The 25,900-nt window shown below is 42.0% G+C and overlaps 1 protein-coding gene across 2 annotated transcripts in view; it reads right to left on the bottom strand.

Moving 5' to 3' along the window:
* The window catches only part of CLSTN2 (calsyntenin 2), a 1,635,505-nt gene that overhangs the window by 1,458,184 nt on the left and 151,421 nt on the right, over positions 1-25,900 (bottom strand). The gene's annotated exons all lie outside the window — the stretch shown is intronic.

The raw sequence follows: 25,900 nt of genomic DNA, 5'->3' as shown, positions 1-25,900 counted from the left end.
CTGAGAATGTGTCTCCAGGGCTATGTGCCCAGGAGGCAATGGTTAGGACAGCCATTATAGTGGTGATTCAATCATTAGAAAAGAAGACAGCTATGTGACTGGAGAGCATGAAGATCGTTTAGTAACTTGCCTGCCTGGTGCAAAGGTAACAGACCTCATGTGCCACCTAGATAAGATTTTAGAGAGTGCTGGGGAGGAACCAACTGTAGTGGTACATGTGGGTACAAATGACATAGGAAAGTGTAGGAAGGAGGTTCTGGAGGCTAAACGTAGGCTCTTTGGTAGGAAACTGAAATCCAGAACCTCCAGAGTTTCATTCCTAGAAATGTTCCCCATTCCTTGTGCCGGACCACAGAGGCAAACCAAGCTCCAAAGTCTCAAAGTGTGGATGAGACGATGTTACATGGAAGAGGGTTTTAGATTTGTCAGGAATTGGGGAACATTCTGGGGAAGAGGGAGACAGGCTTTACCTAAACCAAAGAGAAACCAGGCTGCTGGCACTAACCTTTAAAAAAGAAATAGTACAGCTTTTAAACTAGATGATGGAGAATAGCCAAAAGTTGCTCAGAAGTGCTGGGTTTGGAATGATGTATCTTTAAAGGATAATTACAATACAAGGATGTTAGGGAATCCTGACAGATTGCAATAAATGCTAAAATAGTCCTTTAGGTATAGGGTTGATAGAGCAGAAAAATACCAAATTATTCCTATCAACTGATAAGCATGTTAATTCAAACAAAAAACGATGACTGAATACAAAGATTTGGAGGTCCATATTCAAAAGCATTTAGCCAGCTATTTGGGTATATATCCAGCTAATTAATTAGGTGGCAAGAATTTAGTGGGATAAGTTAGGGGCATCCTGGGGACTTAATTGGGAAAAGTTGAGTTAGCTGGCTACGTTAACTGGCAAACTTATATTCAAAGTTAGCCAGATCACGTCTCTGGTTAAGTCTGGTCATGCCAAAGAGCTGCCCTAAAGTTAACCTGCTATAAATAGCCCTATGGACCTGATTTTCAAAAGCATTTACATGCTTAAAAATGGATTTAAAGGCACTTTACCCATGTAAGTGGGCTTTTGAAAAGTGGTACAATATATGCCATTGAATTTTCCATAGGATTTATCTGCACAAGATCACTTTCTGCGGGTAATGGCTTTTGAAAATTGCTATGATAGTTTGTTACATTTACATGTGAAACTCCTTTGAAAATTAATTCCTTAAAATTGGATTTCACATGTGTAAATATGCGTTACCCATGTAAGCAGACTTTTGAAAATTGCTACAATATATACAATTGAATTGTCCATATGATAATAATGCATAAATGCACTTTATGCAAATAATGGCTTTTTAAAATTTCTACAATAGTATGTTACATTTACATGTAAAACGTCTATTAAAATTACCTCCTAAGACGGTAACTTTAAAACAAGTGTGTGTGCACTCATATGCATGTATATGAGCGTGCAACCACATATGCTGAAATCTTGTATCCTGCGTGCAAATACACGCACATGTTATAAAAACAGGCCTTGCTTCTGTATGTGTGCATCTAATTTTAAGCATTAACATGAACAGCTGGGAGCTGTTGGCATTTATATGCACAAGTAAGGACATTTTATAGCATGCGTGATCAGTTTAACCAGATCATTCACCAGTTTGTCCAGTCCATATATAGGTCATGCCCCCCTTGGTCTTTAGCCTGCATTCCCCCAAGTTTACGCAGATCTCTCAAGCAAATCATATGTGGCTAGAAATAGTTTTATTCAGACTTACACCTGATCTATAGCAGAAGTAAATTTGCGCAGAAATGAACTGGACAAGCGCTATTTTCACTTCACTACATACGTGTATCTCTCTTAGCCATGCCCCAGAATGCCCATGCTCCACCCCCATTCTGCCCCCTTTTATTTTTTATTCGATATGATATATTTGCATATCTGTACTTGTGCACGTATGTGAAAAGTTTATAAAATAGGTCAGACATGCACATGTGTTAGATGCAAGTGCATCAGTATTTTGGAGCGCGCTTCTCTTTTCACCTTTCAGAGAAGGATGAGGCAGAAAGTTGTTCATTGTGATTGACTGTTGGAGAAAGTCATGATTTGACCTTTCTTTCTATTATCAAAGTAAGAAAAAACTAACAATCTGTTCTCTAAAATTTACTTGCTACAATGTGAAACATACTGGCTTGTTAAACATAGAAACATAGTTATGATGGCAGAAAAGGACCAAATGGTCCATCGAGTCTGCCCGGCAAGCTTATGGTAGCATCTGCTGCACCTAACAATTCACCCCCATACTTATCAGCTTCCCATGCCATTAAGCCAGGGGCCTCGTTGGTTGCTGTTTGAGTCCAATTCCCCATCACCTCTTGCTGTTGAAGCAGAGAGCAATGTTGGAATTGAATCAGAAGTATCAGGCTTATTGGTTAAGGATAGCAACCGGCACACCAGCAAGTTACCCCATGCACTCTTTTCTTCATTTCCATCCTCTAGCCTTTAGGGATCCACAGTGTTTATCCCATGCCCCTTTGAAATCTTTCACTGATTTAGTCATCACCACCTCCTCCGGCAATATTTCCTGACCTTGATTCTGAGTCATCCTCCCTGGAATTTCATTACATGCCTCCTATTGATTTCTTTCCAATGGAAAAAGTTTGTCAATTGTGCATCATTAACACCTTTTAGGTATCAGAAGGTCTGTACCATACCCCCCCCCCCCCCCCCCCCGCACCTGCTCTATTCCAGGGTATGCATATTTAAGATCTTCAATCTCTCCTCATAAGTCAATTGATAGAGACACTCCCCTCCCCCCTTTCTCTGGACCTCCTCCATTCTGTCTCTGTGGTAGATTAAGATGAGAAAACAACATAATATTTCATGTAACTAAAATTATATCCCGAAGGAATGCACATTTAGGAGATTTGTGTTAAATTATAGCATCTATGGAGCACATGCTTTAGGAATCTGCATGCCATCTACTGCTCTATTAGAACGGAAGTGAAAGTAATAAGATAACACTTCCATTTATATTGGACATCCCCAAAGGTTTAGTGTTATGGGATTGAAAGTAATTCATCTTTGTATTTAATAACAGAGGTGGAGTTAATTTGAGCCATTAGCATCTTCTTGATTTAAGTCACTAAACCTTACTCTCTGAAATAGTTTTTAATAAGTGCATATCTTGTAATGATGGTTAATGACAATGTAATTAAAGCACTTATATTTTGTTTTAGCCCAGGCAGTTGATACCTTGAATAAATCGTTTGATTATTGCTGACATCAACTCAGATTTGGAGGCCTTATTTTGAATGTGGAAAAAAGGATTTGAACATAATGCAGAAATCTACTGTAAGCTACTATAGGTATTTTCTATTTATTGATAGCAGTTATTCTCTTATTTTGTATCTGGCTTGCTCACAAAGATGGCTATTTCTTTGAAGGTTTTTAGTTTTGGAAAGCTATTTTTATTTTATTTAATTTTAAAAAGAATATTGCATGATTATAAATTGTAAGGTTTTGGGTGGACCCTTGGACACTGTGGCAGATGACCATGCCCACGGGGGGAAGTCCCGTGAGGGGCCACAGGTCAGGCTCAGCTTTAGGACACACAACACAGAATTATATTTTATTAAACAGAGTAGAGAAGCCACCAGAGGTGGCAGTAGTGAGTAGAGATGAAGCCCGGCTGGGCTTGTAGTCCCTCAGGACACTGAAACAGCTATCCCTCAATAGCTGTGCTGTAGTGGAGAGAAACTGAGATAGTGAGTACAGTGGAGCATACACAGGGTTCTGGTATACAGCCTCGTTGGTTAATTACTCACACAGCGGTTTCTCCCGGAAGGTAACACAGAAGCTGGAATAGAGGCAGGCACTCAAAAAGCGAGTACCTGGTTCCAGGGAACAGCTCAGAGAATGGAGAAGTCCATTAATGGCTATTAATCAATTTTACTTAGGGAATAGCCACTGCTATTAATTGCATCAGTAGCATGGGATCTTCTTAGTGTTTGGGTAATTGCCAGGTTCTTGTGGCCTGGTTTTGGCCTCTGTTGGAAACAGGATGCTGGGCTTGATGGACCCTTGGTCTGACTCAGCATGGCAATTTCTTATGTTCTTATTATAGATGGTAACTCACTGATGGTGTAGGCAGGGGTTTCTTCCAAGCAGAAGTGAGCTCAGGCAGCGAGTCTGGGAACATGGGTCCTCGAGGAGCGAGTACCGGTTCCAGGCAGCAACCTGAAAGAAAAGAGAGAGGCCCCCGAGGAGCGGGTATCCTGCTAGAGTAAGTCCAATTAAGGAGAGGCAGAGTAACTGGGTACAGAGAGCGAATCCCATCCGTAAGGAGTCCCTTGCTAACTCGAATAGCTAGCAAACAGAGTAGGCTTTTGTATCCGAGATGCATGACGTCATCACAGGGCAATGCCCCTGAGGTTCACGCCAAAGAAGGAATAAGAAGCAGGGCCGCGCGGCGCGTGCGCCCTATGGCAGCTGAACAAAATGGCGGGATACAGCGCCCAAGCCAGACTGGGGACGCCGGAGAGGACGGCAGGCAGATGCCGTGGCAGCCAGATGTCCATCAACCACGGGAGGAATCGCCAAAGAGGTAAGGTGGGAGGTGGAGGCGTCAGGCAGCGACAGTCGTAACATAAATAAAATGTAGTCTGCAATTTTGCTTCCTGAATCATGCTAAAAGAACAGATAAAATACGCTATCTTGTATAATAGTCAACTTTTTATTAAGTTTGTGCTGTATATCTTTACAGTATTCAATAAAGCTTTGTAAGATTACATTTTGGGGTTCTATTTTCAGAAATGGGTAAATTCTGCCAGTTTTGCAGTAAAGAGTAGGGATGTGAATAGGGCTTCGGGCGATTGAAAATATCGGACGATATTTTCAAAATCGTCAGAAATCAGGGGCTCCCCCAAAACGATAGGAAAAACCCCACAAAATTGATCGTGGGGGTTCTCTTATTGTTTTGGGGGAGGGCGGGAAAAATGGCACACAAAAATAACCCCTAAACCCACCCCGACCCTTTAAAACTAATCCCTTAGCTTCCCCCATCCTCCCGACCCCCAAAAAACTTTTTACAGGTACCTGGTGGTCCAGTGGGGGTCCCTGGAGTGATCTCCCACTCCCGGGCCATCGGCTGCCACTAATCAAAATGGCGCTGATGGCCCTTTGCCCTTACCATGTGACAGGGTATCCGTGCCATTGGTCAGACCCTGTCACATGGTAGGAGCACTGATGGCTGGTGCCATCTTGTGCTCCTACCATGTGACAGGGGCTGACCAATGGCACCAGTAGCCCCTGTGACATAGTAAGGGCAAAGGCTATCTGCGCCATTTTGAATACTGGCAGCCGACGGTCCGAGTGCAGGAGGTCGCTCCTGGACCCCCGCTGGACTTTTGGCAAGTCTTGTGGGGGGTCAGGAGGGTCCCCCAAGACTTGCCAAAAGTCCCTGGTGGTCCAGCGGGGCTCCGGGAGTGATCTCCTGCACTCGATGCTGACATCCTACCACTGTAAACGCTGAGAACATTCAAGATGTTCTGAGTATTTCATTTCCAGTTCTGGCTGAGAAGAACATATGTTTAGAAGCTATCAGAGTTTAAAAAAAAGCTTTAAAAGATTTCGATTTGGCAATGATTTTTCACTGCTTTTGATCTTCTCTGTGCTACAGGGATTGTACTCTCACTGTGCCAGAAAGAGAGACAGTGCACTGCTGATTTTTCTCTTAAGTGGAGGAGAATTAGTGTGGGAGACAGTGTAGAGGAAGTTGCAACAGTATTAGTAATTATTTTGTCTCTGTCTGGATGCCAGTGAGGTGAGCAGTACACATTGATACTGAAGAGAAGGAGTCAAACCATGTTGCAAATCTTTCTTGGTTCTATTAGTGAATAACAGGTGTTATTGTGTGTAGAGTTAGTCAACACTAGTGTACACAACATAACACACATGTACTATATGTGTATGTGAGTCACATGTCTCTATACAGTGAGTGGTACTATGAGTGAGGGTACAGCAATAGTATCACTAAATACATTAATTTGTAATATTCAAATTCCCAGTAGGCAGTGGGCACTGCACTTGAAAAATTCCATCATGACATGAAAGGCAGAGAAGAGGATATTCGCAAGGGCAAAGCAAGTGGTGCAGAGGCAGCTCAACATAGTAGCAGTGATAAAAAAAAAAAAGTCAGTCCTCCCCCAAAATTAAAGACAGATTTTTTTGGCAACAAAGTGGCAGGAGTGAAAGATAGCTCAAAGCTGAAGATATTAAAATTTGGAGAGCATAAGCCACCACTGCCTGTTCCTTTTATTTTGGGGCAGAGGAAAAAGGCAGGAGAGCCATCCAAAGCAGTCAGTAGCAGGGTAGGGAAACAGACTAGGGCAGCAGAATTGGAACAGTCAAAACTAGTTGTACAGTCCTCTACATTGGTTACTGCTTCTCAGGAAATAGAAGCAGTATTTTCAACAACTGATTCTGAGGAAGAAATTTGTATGGAATGTCCTAAATCAGAACTTGAAGAGCTAGTAGTTGAAGGAAATTTGTGAGAATTAGTCTGTAGCATTTTAGCTTCCAGTTCAGTGATGAGGGAGATAGGTGATGAAAGCAACCACCAGCAAAATCAGGCACTGCAGGCAGGGAGCATGATGATGACCCTGGCATTTCCTTCTCTTGGTACACCTTTGAGCTTTAATTACAGCATCAGCCCCCTCAAATGTAGAGAAGAGATCACAAAATACATCTCTGCTCTAGAGGCACTTAAAAGTAAGAAAGGACCCCTGTTTTGCTCAATGCATTCCCTGCAGTAAAGATATCAGTTAAGGGAAGAAACTGGGGCAGCTGATAAACACTGGCATGCAACACCACCTGGAAATGCAGCATCCACTAGCAGAGGAGAGTGGCAGTACTAGCCTAGGGACCCGTTATGCCAGTCAAAGTAAAAACCAGAGGAAAAGGGCTGAAAAAAAGGAAGATTTTTCCCTGAGTTAATGCCATGGCACCTTCTAGCAAATCACATGGCAGGCCAGAAGTCCCCAGCCATGATTATGAGGCAGCAACCCACAATAGAGGAAATGGGGTGGTGTTCCATATCACTGCCCCAGACAACAGGAAGGCAACCTCTAAAGTAAAAATGAGGAGCACTAGAGAAAGGATTGCCCTTGATGACCAGTCCCTGTCCCTGCAGCTAATGGAGAATATGGGCTTTATGTGCCTGCTGTATATGTTAGCACCCAATTATTAAGTGCCATACAGGACTACATTTAATATGAAGGTACTCTCCACCCTGTATAACCAGTGCCATAGTCACATGCAAGCGCAGCTGACTGAAGTAGAGGTAAGTAGTATACATTTCACCAGCAATGTATTGACTAGCATGAACACAATGCATGCTTACCTCTCCCTGACTGCACACTGGTGGGACTTGGCTGAGGCAGGTTATGGCAGCAGCTGTATTGTGAGAACTGCACATCAGGGTGCCAGTGGAATTTACTGCACACCCAGTTAATGTAGAGACCCCCACACCTCAAATATTCTATCAGCCTTAAGGAAGATGCTGGAGGATTAGAATCTAGACCAGAGAGGCAAGAAACTTCAGAAAAGTTTCTTTGTGATATATGTTGGTGCAAATATGGTGAAGGCAATAGAAGATGGGGCTTTCAGGCTTTCCATGCAAAGGTGCTGCAGCTAAATAGTGAGGTGTGCCCTGGGACCAGAGCCCAATGACAACAGGAATCTATTCCTAAAGGAACAAATAGAGGTGTGCAGGAAAATGGCAGGGCATTTTCCATAGAACCATGAATGCGGGGTAGCTTCTCCATGAGAAACAGGAAGAATTCAAGATACCTTGGAAGTATCTGATTCAAGATGTTAGAATCCATTGGAATTCTACCTATATGATGCTGCAGAAGTTAGTAGAGAAGCAAACATCCCTTCCTGATCTATCTCTGGAAATAGAGATAGGTGTGCTTCATATTGGGCAGTGATGAAGAATCTGATACAAATCCTGAAGCCTTATAAGGAAGCCACAAAGAATCTGAATGCCAGAAGAGTCACCCTGGTTGGGGGGGTCATCCCTATAGTAAATATTCTGGAGGAAAGGTTAGAGGGCATCCATGAGCAAAAGGGAATGGAAGCAGAGGTGTTGGCAGTTTCTGTTGCAGCAGGTAGAACAGAGACTGAAACCTCTATCTAAAAATAATACATACATATTTACGATCCACAGGTGAAAGAGTATTGCTCTCCAGTTCCAGTCTCACATTCATGAAGGATATGCTGGTAAGTAGGTATGTGAACAGGAGTGCCAGAGGCAGAGGCACAGCAGGGATGTAGCACAGGAAAGAGCGGCCACCTCAGAGAATACTGCAAGTATGAGCTGCACCCTGTCAGCTATAGCTTCCTCCTCTACCTCAATATGCCAAAGCCACATTTTCCACAAAGAACCATCTCTTCTGACACAGGCCATATCTAAAGCATCTGGTAGGAGGGACCCTCACCCCACCTCAGCAAATAAGAACCTAGCACTGTTTCCCCTAAGCTGTGTTTGTGTGCAGGCGCACACATGTCAAACTCTGCATACATAGCAAAACAGTATACAAACAAGAAATCCCAATATTATTTGCATTATACGGGTTTGTAGCACAGAAATTTGAACTCAGTTTTAAAAATCTGCACAAAAGAAAATGTTTGCATATGTAGCCTTTCAAAAATTAGAGGGAAGATTGAATCCCAATACAAATATCTTTGACATGCTATCTTGCAAAGCCCATCAAGGAGATGGGCACAAATATGCTGGCATTTTAGGCACACAAGTCTGCAGTCCAGCCAGATCTAGCCAAAGTGGGTCAGTGCTACCTTTCCTGTTCACCAACCAATGTGCCCATTGTCTTCTCACTGGCAGGGGACATTGTGAGCCCTCATTCCGCAGGGCTGCAACCAGAGTCAATGGAAAAACAAGTATTTTAGCAAATCAATCTGCCTTTGCTGAGCTTGGGTTTCCAGAATTTCCATGCAAGTAGCAAGATGACTGAAAGCACCTTGAAGACCATGTTATCACTCTGTCTACCTGCCAGGCTTCAGAGACGCCACCTTAGATGTCTTGATACTACCACTCTACCTATCTGCTATACCCCAGATATAACACTAGAAGTCTTACTGTTACCACTTTGCCTACCTAAAATGTTCCAGATGTACCACCTTAGGGATCTTGTTGCCAGATGAATACCTTCTTTGCACCAATGTACATCTTAGGGAACTTGCAACTACCACTCTGTCTATCTGCCAGGTCCCAGATGTACCATCCTATGGGTCTTACTACTATTGCTCTGCCTACCTACCATACCTCAGATGTACCAACTTAGGAGTCTTTATGCAACATCTCTGCCTGCCTACCTGCCTGCCCCTGATATCCCACCTTGGGGCCATGCTATTAATATGACTACCTGCCATGTGTATAATGTACTAGCAAGGAGTTTTGGTGCCTATGTGTTTGCTGTTTTGATTTCAGCCTAGTTCTCCCATTGTTTCCTTGGTTGTTGGTTATACCAGCGTCCCCAGAAAAATAATGTTGAAAAAGAAAAAAAAAATGTAGAATTTCTCCTCTCCCCCAACTCTTATATGATTCTTAGGTTTGTTCTATCCCTCTACAGTACCAGCCTATTTCTCACACCCTATTTATTTGTAGGTTATACTGGAATGTTTTGTCTCCCCAGAAAAATGTGAAAACATTTAAAGAACATACAAATTTCTTCTCCTACTTCATCTCTTTTATGGCTTTATATCTTGCTATAAAGCCTGTCTAGGCCTTGTGATTCCCCACACTTTATGCCTTGGTGAGTTAGACATATTTGTGCTGTTTGTGATTGCCCTCACTTTATGCCTTGGGGATATAGGCACTTCTGTGATGTTTGTAATTCCCAACTCTGAATTCTTTGAGGGTATATGCAACTTTGTGCTGTTTAAGATTCCTCGCACTGTACAAATTGGGGGTATAGGCACCTCTGTGCTGTTTGCAATTCCCTGCACTGTATACCATGGAGTTATAGGCACCTCTGTGCTAGTTGTGATTTCCTGAACTGTATGCATTGGGGGCTTTGATGCCTTTATACTATTTGTGATTCCATATATTATGTCTTCGGGGTCAGCGCTCATCAGTATATATTAGCTCTACAATCAACAAAGTTATACAAGTATCAGATGGAACCATAACTATTTTAATGAGCCATTCACAGTTTCATTGTACTATATGTCTATATATAACATGTGCATGGCTGGTTCTTTACTGTTTTACAGAAGCATATGCTATTTCACTGGTTACATCAACAACATTCCTCCCACTGAGACAGGCATCACCTACTCTGGCCATTTTTGAGCTTCTGTTCAAATCCCCTTATCTTATGGTATTTGCTGACTATTATTTATTTGTCTATTTATTTACTTATTTGATTTGTATTCCACTTTTCTTTGGTCTTCTCTGGCCATCCAATGTTTTATACACCTGCTGCACAACTTCTCGGGCTTGATACCATTCTTCCTCTGCCTCAGCCCTTGAGGTACACGACATCTTGGAAGTTTTACAACTACTCTTCTTACTGTGTTGCACTCCTCCTACTATTTCTGTTTATAATGATTACCAGCATCACTGCTGCCACCACCACCACCACCACCAAATCCCCTCCCCTAAGGTGCTTATTGATTCTTACTCTTGCCTTGGCCATCTGATAGTTTACACAGCCTTACCCACCTAATTATCTTTAACAGTTTTATTCTCTCTTGGACATTTTCTTCAAAACCATTCCCTTATGTTCTTTCGATTGTTGTTCTCATCTTGTATTTTTTATTTATTACTTTTCAAAATTCAGTTACAAGTCTATACTCTTGTTTCAGGAAATTATACAGGTATATCTCAAATACAATAATCAAGGTATTAGTACACAACAAGAAAAAAATAAAAAAGGAGAAATATACCTGAACAATAAGATCATAATGTGGGAGAGAACTAAACTAACAAAAGGAAATGTGAAAACAATTCTTAATGGTTCCAATATTGTCTAGCCAAACCAACTGGAGAAGACTTATTCTGTAAGAAATTATTTAACTGAAAAGGATCAAAAATATATATAGCTAGAGCCATGAAATTTGACTACACCAGGGGTGAACAACTCTGGTCCTCAAGAGCCACAAAAAGATATGCTTTTCGAGATATCTACATTGAATATGCATGAGATATATTTGTATATAGCAGAGGCAGTGCATGCAAATCCATCTCATGCATCTTTATTGTGGATATCCTAAAAACCTGACCTGTTTGTGGTTCTTGAGGACTGGAACCAGCCACCTCTGGACACATTTGCAAGGGTATTTCAATAAAAAAAAAAGTGTCCCCAATGGCCAAAACCCTAGACTTCTTTTCTAAGAAAAGCCTCCTATAAATTTGGGTATCCCTGACAAAGTCAGGAAAAACAGATAACTTATGTCGAAAAACAAATCTGCTCCCTTAGATGAAGAAAAAGGCACAAAGTCCAGATTTTATCAGATTCTTGCATATATTCCACATGGAGACTTTCTCTATCATTAATGGCAGTGAGACATTTCCAAAAAATCAGAAATTTTGAAAGAGGAAAGATCAGATATCTATATATCCTCAGACCTAGTAGAGGATAGGAGTCAGGAAGGTAATAAAGTTTAACAAACTTAGGAATTAACTTCAAAGTAACTTGAAGAAACTGTTTAAAATAAATTTGATGTCTCTAAAGGAGAAATCATAGAAGCTTGTGGAAAATAAAGAAAAAGTAAATTACATATTTTGCCATATTACCAAGAGTCTCTACCTGCCTGGATAATCCCAAATTGTCTTTCAATAAAGAAAAATGAGTCTCTTGGATTTTTCTGGCACTGAATTTTAACTTCTGACATTTCTTTAACTTGCTCCACTATCTCCTGTGAATAATGGTTAAGTTGTGTAGTAAAAGATCCCATAAAACTAGCCATGGATTCTATATGAGCAGACAAAGTCAGTTCCAGTTTGGAAATAGCCATCCAAAGAGAGTCCAACATAACATCCGCAGGTTTCTCAAGAATAAGAACACCTGCAGGGGAAGATGATACATTGCTAACACAGGGAACTGCTCTGGTAACAGCTGAACATTTGCTACTTCTAGGTTTCTATCATTGTTCCCTCCCCCCTGCAAGTTAATAGGACTCTTCCGTGGAACTGGACCTTTGGGACTGAGAGAGATGAAAGAATCCTGAGGGTCAGGAGCAGTAGTTCCAAGATCCAACAGCCCCGAAACTATATTTCCAAAATTGAACAAGTCCAGCATCATCTGGGTAGTTGAGGGAAGTTGACTAGCCATAGAAGGAAGTGAGCGAGATTGCCTTTCCTCATTTTACCCATTTCAGTCAGGAACTCCAAGGTAATTACTCTATGAGGATCACACAAAACAATGAGCAGGGGGTATGCCCATTAGGGGTATGGCTTTGAAGTATCAGTGGCAGCACACTGCTCTGAACTAGCTTTTAACTTCCCGGGGTACACCAGCTGACATCAGGGGAGAGGGCGCCTTGGTTTCTCTCAGAGTCTGGTGTTCTTCTCCAAGGGCTCTCCCAGTCTCATCTGGCAAAGGCTGGAGAAGTGCAACATCCAGAACTACCTGGACTGTGCTCCTCCATGATTCCTTCTTTATAGGTAATGGAGGCAGTATTTGTAAGAACTGATTTAGAAGAATTGTGCCTCCAGTGAGAACTAACTTCAAGCACAGCCAGGAATTTAAATCAGGTCTCTCGTGGATTACAAACTGGTTAAAAGACAGGAAACAGAGTAGGATTAAATGTTACATTTTCTCTGTGGAAAAGGGTAAACAGTGGAGTGCCTCAGGGATCTGTACTTGCACTGGTGCTGTTCAATATTTTAGTTATTATGTTTCAATATGTTTTAATTATATTATGTTAAACTTGTTCGATGTAAAGCGCCGCCACAGGCACTAGTTTTATGTTACGCTGTGAACCGATGTGATATCATTGATGAATGTCGGTATATAAAACCTATAAATAAATAAATAAATAAATAAATAAATAAATAAAATATATATATATATATATATATATATATATATATATATATATATATATATATATAAATGATCTGGAAAGGAATACGACAAGTGAGGTTATCAAATTTGTGGATGATACAAAATTATTCAGAAAAGCTAAATCACAAGTGGATTGTGATACATTAAAGGAGGACCTTGCAAGTCTGGAAGATTGGGCATAAAAATGGCAGATGAAATTTAATGTGGACAAGTGCAAGGTGATGCATATAGGGAAAAATAACCCTTGCTGTAGTTATACGATGTTAGGTTCCATATTAGGAGCTACCACCCAGGAAAAAGATCTAGGCATCATAGTGGATAATACTTTAAAACTGTCGGCTTAGTGTGCTGCAGCAGTCAAAAAAGCAAACAGAATGTTAGGAATTATTAGGAAGGGAATGGTTAATAAAATGAAAAATGCCATAATGCCTCTCTGTCGCTCCATGGTGAGACCGCACCTTGAATATTGTGTACAATTCTGGTCACCGCATCTCAAAAAAGATATAGTTGCGATGGAGAAGGTACAGAGAAGGGCAACCAAAATGATAAAGGGGATGGAACAGCTCCCCTATGAGGAATGGCTGAAGAGGTTAGGGCTGTTCAGCTTGGAGAAGAGATGGCTGAGGGAGGATATGATAGAGGTCTTTAAGATCATGAGAGGTCTTGAACGAGTAGATGTGAATCAGTTATTTACACTTTCAAATAATAGAAGGACTAGGGGCATTCCATGAAGTTAGCAAGTAACACATTTAAGACTAATCGGAGAAAATTCTTTTTCACTCAATGCACAATAAAGCTCTGGAATTTGTTGCCAGAGGATGTGGTTGGTGCAGTTAGTGTAGATGGATTCAAAAAAGGTTGGGTTAAGTTCTTAGAGGAGAAGTCCATTAACTGCTATTAATCAAATTTACTTAGGGAATAGCCACAGCTATTAATTGCTTCAGTAGCATGGGATCTTCTTAGTGTTTGGGTAATTGCCAGGTTCTTGTGGCCTGGTTTGGCATCTGTTGGAGACAGGATGCTGGGCTTGATGGACCCTGGGTCTGACCCAGCTTGGCAATTTCTTATGTTCTTATGTTGTTATGTCTCCTATAAGCTGCTTAGGGTTTTGTACCAATTTAGTTGGTGTCTTTTGCCCCTCATTTGGAGCTTTGGGATGTTCTTGCACTGTAGTTGGTTGTTTTCCATCTCTCATAATGCTTTGAGGTCTTCATGCCATTCTAAAATGCTTTTAACCTCTATCACTGCCTTGTAGAATTTTCTGCCTTTTGTGGTGTTTTGTTACACTTCATAATGCTTTGAGCTATTCATGTCACACTTGATGCCATTTTGCCTCTCTCATACAGTCTGAGGTTTTATGCCACTATTGTTGGTGCCTTTTGCCCACTTTTGAAACTTTGGGTTGATCTGGCCAGTCAACTTTGGGTTGATCTGTTTTGTTCCTCTAATGATGTTTTGCAGAACTCCTACCACTGCTACTACCAGTTTGTTCCATTGCAGGTCATTGGGTTCTCCAAGCCATTTTTGGTGCTACATTGAAATAAGGGATGTGCATTCATTAAAAACAAATGGCATATCTGAAACAAAAGGATTTTGTTTCATTTCTTTAGCTTCCATAGACTAAAAACTAGGGAGCTTTCAAACTATAGGAGCTGATGTGGGAGGTCATGTAGGAGTCTCCATAACAACCAGCCCTTGCCAGTTAATCATGTGTGATCTCACAGAATTGCCAGGATGTGTCCACAAGGAAAGAAGAATGCCAACATATCAGCCTGAAGCATTTTTCCAATTCAGCCTGTCGCTGCTCTGTGGATCCGTTGATAATGATCTTAAGATCTGAGCATGTGCAAACTTAGGTGCATTTGTTCTTTAGAAATCTTCTGAAGAGATTGTGCTTTGTTAAGCTCTCTGACAGAATGTTCAACAGCAATTTTCTGGTTTAAGACTAGAAACATTTCAAATCCTTTGTCTGCTATGTTCTTCTGCACTGAATTTTCTTTTAAATCTTACTAACACTCCCACTAAGAAAAGAAGGCTTGTGTTTTCATGCCCTCTTCCTCCCTTTGGGGGAAGCACGTTGCGAATGATAGGGGACCAGTTGCCGTAAACACACTGTGCCACAGTGTCCAAGACAGAGGGTTTTTTTTTTCTCTGTCTGGGTTTTTACTGCACCACAATGCATCTGTCCAAAGCTGTCAGTAAATTACTATTGCACAAAGAGCAGAGCAGTATCTTTGATCTCGTGTGTGGACAAGTGCAAGGTGATGCATATAGGGAAAAATAACCCTTACTGTAGTTAAATGATGTTAGGTTCCATCCTGGGAGTTACCACCCAGGAAAGAGATCTAGTTGTCATAATAGATAACACATTGAAGCGTTGACTCAGTGTACTGTGGTGGTCAAAAAAGCAAACAATGTTAGGAATTAATAGAGAGGGAATGACAAAATGGAATGACAAAATGGAATGACAAAATGGTGAGACTGTACCTTGAATACTGTGTAGAATTCTAGTCACTGCATCTCAAAAAAAGATATAATTGCACTGGAGAAAGTACAGAGAAGGGTGACCAAAATGATAAAGGGGATGGAATGGCTCCCCAATGAGCAAAGGTTAAAGAAGTTAGGCTGTTCAGCTTGGAGAAAAGATGGCTGAGGGGGATTATGATAGAGGTCTACAAAATCATGAAGGACTTGAACAGGTAAATGTAAATAGGTTACTCTCTCAGATAATAGGACTAGGGGGCATTCCATGAAGTTATCTAGTAGCTCATTTAAAAAAAATCAGAGAAAATTATTTTCCACTCAATGCATAATTAAGTTTTGGAATTCATTACTAGAGGATGTGGTTATAGCAGTTAGTTTAATTGGGTTTAAAAAAGGTTTGGATACATTTCTAGAGCAGAAGCACAAACTGCTATTAATCAATGTATTTAAAGTAGCTTGGATTGGCCACTGTTAGACACAGGATACTGGGCTTGATGGACCCTTGGTCTGACTTAGTATGGCATATCTTATTTATGTTTGTATAGTTCACAGTGGTCAGTCATTGGTATTGTTCAGTACCACTCAGACTCATTCACTTCATTCAAACTAACAAAGATTAAATCATCCCTACATTTAAATTTCAGTAGGAATTGTATCTGATAAATATAATCCCATTATGTCAGGTAAAGGCAGAGGCTGATGGAAGCCCATAGGTGGCAGAGGAGTCCCTGAAATAGTGAGGAAAATAAAGAGGAATATTTTCAAATAAAAAATTGCAGGAGAAGCAGCAGTTCCATCAGGAAGAAACTGAAATATGGAGAAAATATGCCTCCAACACCTGTTTATCTCCCTGTTGTTTTGGAGAGAGGGAAAAAACAGGCAGTAATAGCAGCAGTAGGACACCACAGTGCCATGGGAGGTAGAAGTGCAAATGCTAAAAGCACCAGCAGTGCAATCTTCTTTAGTTGCACTGAAGAGGATTGGGGGGGGGGGGGGGGGGGACGCCATGATGTTAAGAAGTAGCTCATTTAAAACAAATCAAAGAAAATTCTTTTTCACTCAGCACATAGTTCTCTGGAATTCCCTGCCAGAGGATATGGTTACAGAAGTTAGTATAACTGGGTTTAAAAAGGTTTGGATAAGCTCCTAGAGGAAAAATCCATAAACTGCTATTAATTATCTGAAGCTGAATCTCCTTTTAAGAGATTCCCAGAAGAGGAGATGGGACAGACCTTAGCTGAAGTCATTGCTTTTGGAGGATTACTTAGACTCCACTTCAGTGATGGAAGAGAAAGAGGAAGGATGTTGGTGAGAAAGAGCAGGCAACAATGCAGGAACTGTTTTTCAGGATCCATCCACCTCCACCTCAACTTCAAGGCCAGATTCACCCACCCCAAGGAGGCTGACACAGGCAAGGGATCACAAAAGAAATCTATGATCTGGAGGTACTTCCAACTGAGAGAAGTCCCATGCTTGGTTCGGTGTAATTATTATGCCAAGGACATCAGCCAAGGCAAGCAAGTAATGTTGTTTCGCCTGCAAAGCAGCATCCACTTCAACAGTCTGTTTGGAATCGTAGTAGTAGCAGTAATCAGGGGACCCACTTCTTCCATCCAGAGGACACTGTTTCAAAAGGTGACGAGTGATCCTCGAGTTGCTCCCACATCTTCAGCTGTTTCTACTAGTCAGGTGGCAGGCCAGGAGTTTCCTGCTATATGTCATAGGCGACAGCCCACAATAGAGGAAATGGGGTAGTGTTTGATAACACTATTCTGGGAAAGAGGCAGGCAGTACCTAAAGTGGTAACAATAACCTGCAGCATTGGCAAAATGATTACTCTGGGATGCTCAGCCCCTGTGGGTAGTAGAGGAAGTGGTTTCAAGCATTTACTGCAGGGGTTAGCACCCTCCAGGACAATTTTTAATAGAAAGGTCATCCCCAGCCTGTGCTGTAGTCATATATAGGCACTGCTGCCAAGGCAGAGGGGAGCAGTATACATTTCTCTAGCAACATTTGGACAACTACAAATATTTCACATTCTTTCTTCTCTCTGAGAGCACACTGGAGAGACCTGACTGAGGCAGAGGCAGGCAGCAGCTCCACAGGGGATGAAATATCAAGGTGCAAATGGGATTTTTCTGCACACCTACTTGACAGACAAGGCCCATATCTCAGCCAATATTTTATCAGCCATACCCTGGCCAATATTTTAGAGAATGCTAGAGGACTGGCAGGTGGATGACAGAGCCAGGAGTCAAAACCGCAGGATTTTTCATGACTGACAATGGTGCAAATATGTTAAAGGCAATATCTGTGTTGTGCCCGGTCGCAGACGGCTGCGACCTCTCATGCTCACCTCTTTTTTCCCTGCTCCATCTATTCTGGGAAGAATGGTGGCCTCTGCTAGTGAACGCCGACCTCCCCGGCATGCCCGGAATGGCGTAGGCACTGCCGACTGCCATCTTACTTTTGGAATCACCTAAGGCGTGCGCACAAGGGCCTCCTTTGTTCATGTCATGGTGGGAACCTCGGGGCATCCCCTCCCGATGACATCAACTCTATGTTGTACTTAAGCTGACCTGCTCATTGTTAAGACAAGTTAGCAAGGAGTTCCCTCGTTGCTGATTCCACTCCAGTCTCAAACTTCTGTTCCAGATTCCTTCTCGGCATGTGGACGCTCTGAGTACCCACTCCTCAGGGGCTCTTCTTCCTTGGACTTCTTCTTGTCCCACTGCTCTGGACATTCTCCTGGGACTCTTTTATGAGTATCCATTACAGATTTCTATGATTCCAGCCTTACTGAAACTATCCTACAGCGTACCCCGTGCCTCGGGCCACAACCTTGCACTCTTCAGTTCTACTGATTCCAGTATACCCTGAGCTGCAGGGAAGTACCATTGCAGCTACAAAGTATACTTCTAGGATATGCATCTCTGACTACCTCACGATCACCACAACAGACATCCTCTGCATACCCTGCTCCGCGGGCCACTAATGGATCTGCACTTCTGAGGTAATCTCTATTCATCTACAGATACTTCCTGGTGTACCCCACTCTGCGGGCCACTACAGGATCTACACTTCTGAGATAATCTCTATCCATCTACAGAGACTTCCTGGCTTACCCCGCTCTGCTGGTCACTGGACCTTCTCATCACTGGCACCTCTCTGAGTATACCCCATAGCTCTGAACTAACTAGTTGCATTCCCCGCTCTGCGGGCTCTGCCTTTTGTCCTGCATAATAAAGTTTCTACTTTACAGCTGTGTCCTGTGCTGCTGAGACTACACCTACCAATGGTGAGGCTCACAGGGCTCCTCCCTGTGGGCGGAGACACCTCTCACCTCGGCCCAGGGTTCACATCCATACAGAAACTTAATCTAATGGGGAATATCAGGGTATACAATGTTTTTCTCACATTCTGCACCTAGTAGTGAGGGAGGTCCTCTGGCTTGGGTCCAGGGACCAAGAGAATGTCTAATTGCATAATTTAATAGAGAAGTGCAAAAGAATAGCTGGTCATTTCCACATAAATGTGAAGATGGGACTGTTTCTCCATGAAAAGAAGGATTATTTTGAGATGCCTCACAAGCATCTCATTCAAGATGTGCAGTGTCCCCTAGGAAATCATGATTGAGTAATCATGAAATAGCTTGTGAAAATCATGAAGCCTTTTAAGAATGCCATGGAGGAGCCAAGTGCCATAGGTTCCAACTTGGCCAAGGTTATTTCCATAGTAAACATCCTGGAGGAAAAGTTGAAGGGCTTTAAATAGGAAGAGGAATGACAGCTGAGGTGCTGTGTTGTCTGGACTCTTTGCAAAAGCAGGTAACAAAGAGTAGGACCTTTCACCAAAAACAACACATACATGCTCGCTACATTATGTGATCCCCATGTGAAAGGGAGATTTGCCCTCCAGACCAAAAATATGATACATATGAAGAACAGGCTGACAAAGAAGGTCTCTGTGCAAAAGTGCCAAAAACTGAGGCAGAAGAGGGATATAGCAAAGGAAGAAACACTAATAGCGGGCACATCAGACAGTAGTAAGTAGGAGCGCTGCCCTGTCATCAACATCTAATATTCCCTGTTCCACTATAACACATCAAAGCCATGGTGCTCGTAAAGACTACTTACTTCTGGCACAGGCAATCATGAAAATAGCTGGAAAGAAAGATGCATGACCTACCCAAGCAAAGGAAACAGCAGGAGAAATCTCTGCGACATGCTATCTCACAGAGACCATTGAGGACACGGACACAGATATGCTTGCATATTGGTCGCATAAGTCCACTATCTGGCCAGACCTACCCAGAGTGGTTCAGCGCTATCTGTCTTGCCCACCAACTAGTGTGCCCAGTGAATGAGTCTTTTCAATGACAGGAAACATTATGAACCCTCATCACTCAAGACTGTCACCACACTTGATGGAAAAGCTAGTGTTCCTGAAAATTAATCTGCCTTTGCTTGGGTTTCCAGATTTGCCATGCGAGTGGCAAGATCAATGAAAGCAATTAGAAGGCTTGTTCCTGCTCTGCCTGCCTTGTTTGGAATACTACCACTTGGCCTACAAGTACTTTCAGTTACCTCCACAGAGTACATCTGCCGGCTATGCACCAAACACCACTACTGGGGCCTACAAGTGCATCCAGTCATTCAGAAATATCCACTTTCTCCATCTGCCAGCCTTGACCTGAATAACATCACTGGGACTTACATCCAGTGACATCCACTGACTGAATTTTCCTGCCATGCAATGCACACCACCACTGTGGCCTACAAGTATATATAGTTACATCCATTTACTACATCTGCCTATTGTGCAATAACCACCACCATTGGGGCCTACTAGTAAATCCAGTCATTCAGTGACACCCACTGATAGCATCTGCTTACCTGGGCCCAAATACCACCACTAGGGCTTATATCCTGTCACATCCACTGACTATGTCTGCCTGCCTTGCCCCAAATACCACCACTGTGGCCTACAAATATAGTCAGTGACATCCACGGACTGCATGTGCCTAGCGTGTTCTGAACACCAGCACTTGGGCCTCACTCCTCCGTACATGCTACTTCTGCCTCCTATGCCTGAAATGCCAGCACAAGGGTCTAAATACACAGAATCCTGAAACCTGCCATGTCACCAACACCACCACTGGGGCCAGAAACATCCTGCTTCAGCCTGCCATGCTACAACCACAACTACCAGGGCCTGACACATTCTGCTTCAGCCTGCCATGTCCCTAATACCACTGCTAGGTCCAGACACATCCTGATTCAGCCTGCCATGCTCCAACCACAATCACTGGAGCTTGACACATCCTGCTTCAAGCTGCTATGTCTTCACCACCACCACTTGACCCTTTATCGGTGCCTTGGGATTTTTTCTAACACCTTTTCCACTTTGTTTCCCCTTCATGGTGCCTTGTGGTACTGATGCCATTTTGATGCCACTTTGTTTCTCGTGATGCCATCAAGGGTTCATTTTGTTATTACTGTTGTCATCTTTTGGCACCTTGGGGTGATCTTTCCTCCTCTTGCTGCTCTCATTGTACCCTGGAAAACTCCTATCAATGGTGGTACCTCTTTGCGGAGCCTCAGGCTATTCATGGCACTTTTGTTGCCACTTTGCCATAGTCTAAGTACCTTGGACTTCTTTTACCCTTCTGATGATTTCATTCCACAAGTTTCATGAGAATTGATTTTAAAAAACCACTATTCAGGAGTCCAAAATAAACTGTAATGCTTCCTCCATTGACTTTAATGGAAAATGAATGAACTAATGAAACAAACTTTTTTTTTTTCATTTTGAAAATAATGAAATTAATTTGAGTACCAATGAATTTTTTTTTCTTCTGCCCATCCCTAGTCGACAGTCTTGATGCACTGGCATGCCTTCACCCTTCTTATAATATCTTCCCACCAGTTTCATTAGAAATGATTAGAAAATCACAATTTGGGATCTCTGATACTTTGTTCCCTCTACTCTTATCTCAAATTCTCTCCTATATATTATAAAAGAATATTGGAATCCCATATGAGATGTAGTTTTAAAATACATTAGTTTTAAAAATCAGTGCTCTTTTTTTATTATTAGAAAACTGACATAATAGCGTAGCATGAAACCATGAAGAAATGAAACCACTACAGTTTTATATATGCAGCCATATTCAGGCACTAAAATCTGCAATCAGGTTTCAAATTTCATAGTATTATAGGAGACAATTTCAAGCACCATATTAAAAAGTACCTCACAAAACAGCAGACTGATTTTTTTTTTAGTTTCCATAGTAACATAGTAAAAGTCCCCACACAATTTTGGTTGCCTTTCTCTGAACCACCTCTAGTCTCTCTCATCCAGAACTGAACACATGATTCAAGGTGAATCATCAGCAATGGCATTATCATCTCCTTTTTTTTTTTTTTTTGCAGATTATATCTCTCTATACACCCAAGCATGCTCTGGGCTCTGACCACTGCCTAATCACACTATTTTGCTACCTTGAGATCATCAGACGCTATTACCCTACGGTCTCTCTCCCAGTTAGTGCACATCAGCTTTTCACCACCCAACATGTACCGCTCCCTCAGTTTTCTGCATCTCAAATGCACGACTCTGCACTTTTCACATTGAGTTTTAACTGTAAGCATCTGACCATTTCTCAAGATTTTAAGATCACTTTTCATTCTGTTTATTCCCTAAAAGGTGTCCACACCATTGCAGATCTTTCTGTCAAAAGTGTATAAACTGCATATGGGTAAACATTTCCTTCCTACCCTCTGGAATGTCCATCCCAGAGATATTGAACAGAACTAGCCCTAGGACAAATCTCTGAGGCACTGCACTGACTATCTTTTTCTCCTCAGAATGAATCTCATTATATCATTGTTCTTTGTCATCTATCACTTAACCAGTTTCTAATCCAGTCTACCACCTCAGGACCCACCCTTCAGGCTGCTCAGATTATTTATTAACCCCCTGTGCAAGACAGTATCAAAGTTTTAGCTGAAATCAAAATAAACCTCATCTAACACATGCCCTTGATCTAATTATCTGGTCACCCAATCAAAAAGAAAAAAAAACAACCAGATTTTTTTTTTTTAACATAATCTCTCTTTGGTAAAACCACGCTGTCTTGCAAGCCACTGGCTTGTAGATTACGCCACTATCCTTTCTTTCAGTAAAGTCTCAAAAATCTTAGTAGGCCATGCTAGTGATTACAGGATTCATTTACAATAACATTGTTAATAAAAAATTGCATGACAGTTCACCTTTAAGGATCACAATGTTTCTTGCGTTCCTATCTGGGCATTTATATAGATATGTACATAATAAAAAGAGTACCTTTTCCCCTTGGATAATGCCTCCTCTCCTTCTAAATCATAACTCATACAATACACAATTACTCCAGCAAAGTCCTGTTTAGATCATGTACTATTGATCTTTAACTCTTTATTATAACATGGACCTTCCTTTAAACTACTCATCAGATCACGGTAATCATGAAGTTCCTACTTCTGGAAAGAATATGCACATGGTTCATAAAGACTATTAATAGTGTTCCAGTTGCAAAGGCTTGAGTTAGGGGAGAGCAGAGTCAAGTAATGCAAACTATCGCTTGAAAAGAGAAACCTTTTCTTAACCGTATGTGTGAAATAAATAAAACAATTGACATTAATGCTGCCTTTACATCCTCTCTCTCTTCTGTGTGCTTAAAACAACGTGTGCCTTATCACCAAAGCTGTCCTCCTACTTCATGCCTAAGGGAAAAATCTTTGTAAAATGACACTTGATATTTTTTCCAAGGAAAAATGCATTAGAAATAAAATGACACTAACAATACTTTGTTTCTTTCATGTAAAGAAATTTTAACTTCTAGTATAATTAAGATAAGAAGCCAACAAAACATTCTCTTGGCAACGCTACATGAGCATTCAGTCAAGGTTACCAAACAAACATAAGGTATTACAAGAAAAGTTAGAAGGAATTTTAAAGCTTCTGGGATTCTTAAAAAATAAATCTAAAATCATCATGGAAAATTTTTTAAATTAAATTTATATACAACCTTTCAGGTACTTCAAAGTGGGGGGGGGGGGGGGAGGGGGTAGCAGCTTGGGAAGGTTGGCTAGGGTGTGCCAGCTGGTTAGCAGTGAATTGTGTGAAAAAGGAGAAGGGTTCGAGTGGGTTGTTGCAGTTGGGTTTGTTTTCAAATATATATAATTTCTTTAAAAAAAATGAAAGAAATAAACCATACAAAATCTCATGGTTATTTCTTCCATTTTGTAATCCCATGAAATGCAACAAATGCCCAACCCCTACTGTCCACTAGGTTACTCCTCCTAAAGCTCCGTTTATAGAAGGACAACAGTATTATCTGATAAACTACTGAATCATATCTGATAGTATTATTTATCTTCAAGCTCTTGCTTAGAATGTGGCTTTCTTGAATCAAGATGGTGGCATGCTAGGCTCACTGTGCACTCAAGACTTTCCTGTTTTGCCTTTTCTTAAGAACATAAGAATATGCCATACTGGGTCAGACCAAGGGTCCATCAAGCCCAGCATCCTGTTTCCAACAGTGGACAATCCAGGCCATAAGAACCTGGCAAGTACCCGAAAACGTCCTCTGCAATGCCATCCAAACACAAAGGCAGACTGAGTCCCCAGTTCTGCCTGGTCAGCGCATGATTGAATCCATGCTAAGCCAGTTGTTGGAAGAAACAGGGGATGAGAGCTCAATTGCGAACCCAATGGAGGCACCATCAGTCTTGCTGGATGTGACTTAAAGCCCTCCTGAATGCCAGCATCTGAGGCAGCTGGGACACCCTAACAGCGTGACGCTGGAGCAGTCGCAGAAGATGACCCAACTGCTTTCCAGTGGGAGGGGCCACTGCCAGAGTAGAGTCACCCCGGCTTGATGTATCAGCTCTGGAGGAATTAAGAATGTGCTATTGGTGAGCAGCGCCTCATGGAACACCCAGCCTGTAGACATTACTGCCACTCTCCTGAGTAAACCTTTGGTAAGACTGGGAGAAGTTTCTCTGGATACTTTGCGGTTTGTTCTGGCTTGGGTAGATACCAAAATAAGGTACACGCATAACCCTTTTAAAACCCTCCTGTGCGCGCCGAGCCTATTTTGCATAGGCTCGGCGGCGCGCACAAGCCCTGGGATGCGCGTAAGTCCCGGGGCTTGCAAAAAGGGGTGGTCAGGGGCGTGGCCAGAGGGCTCGGTTTTGGATCGGGGGCATGTGGGCGGTCTGTGGGCATGGCCGAGTGCCCCGACACAGCGGCCTGTGTCGGGGCCTGCTGCACCGGCGCGTGTAAGTTACTACTGCCCGGAGGCAGTAGTAACTTTTCTGATAAAGGTGGGGGGCGGGGGGTCTAGATAGGTCCAGGAGGGTGGGTTAGGTAGGGGAAGGGAGGGGAAGATGCAGGGGGGTGGAAGGAAAGTTCCCTCCGAGGCTGCTCCGATTTCGGAGTGGCTTCAGAGGGAACGGGCAGCGCTCGCAGGGCTCGGCGTGCACAAGTTGCACAAATGTGCACCCCCTTGCGCGCGCCGACCCCGGATTTTATAAGATACGTGTGGCTATGCGCGTATCTTATAAAATCCAGCGTACTCTCTTTTAAAATGTACCCCATAGGTATTACTGCAAAGTGCAATAACTTTTCATACTAATACCACAATTATTGCATTTCCTACTTGCAACCATGGGGGGGGTGGGGGAGAGAAAGATAGCTTTTTGATATCATAGAAGTTGATGTGGACTTTTTGGAATGCTGTATGTACTGAGGAAGCACAACTTTCACAAAATGAGTTCCCTGATAAATATGGGAATTCCGGAGACTACTAGAGCTCCTCTATGACCCAATTTTTTGGTGATGAAAGCAGTTTCTCTGGTGATACTGCAGAGAAAACCATTTCCCTGGCATAAATATGTATAATTTGGCAATGAATAACAAAGGAAACCAATCTTCTGCAATATGGGTGAATGAACTAAAAGTGATCTACCCCTAGAAGAAGAGTACCTATAAAAATAGAGGAAACCAATTTATGTATTTATTTTTAACAAATTTGTGGCTCAATTAACTTAGCCTGTATATTCAGCAATGTGAGCATACCGCAGGATTTGCCGGCTATCCTAAAGTTAACCGGATAAGTTTATCCGATTAACTTTAGGACAGGTCTATGGCCCAGCCAAAGTTAACCAGACAAAACTAAAAGGAGATATCATAAGAGCAACTAATCTTTCTGTTAGGAATGTAAATAAAGGGAAGAGGAAAAAGAGACCATTATGGTTTTCTAAAGAAATAGCTGAAA

The sequence above is a fragment of the Rhinatrema bivittatum genome, chromosome 9 (genome assembly GCF_901001135.1).
Source record: "Rhinatrema bivittatum chromosome 9, aRhiBiv1.1, whole genome shotgun sequence".
In the NCBI taxonomy this organism is placed as follows: Eukaryota; Metazoa; Chordata; class Amphibia; order Gymnophiona; family Rhinatrematidae; genus Rhinatrema; species Rhinatrema bivittatum.
This window is presented reverse-complemented; position numbering and strand designations above follow the sequence as displayed.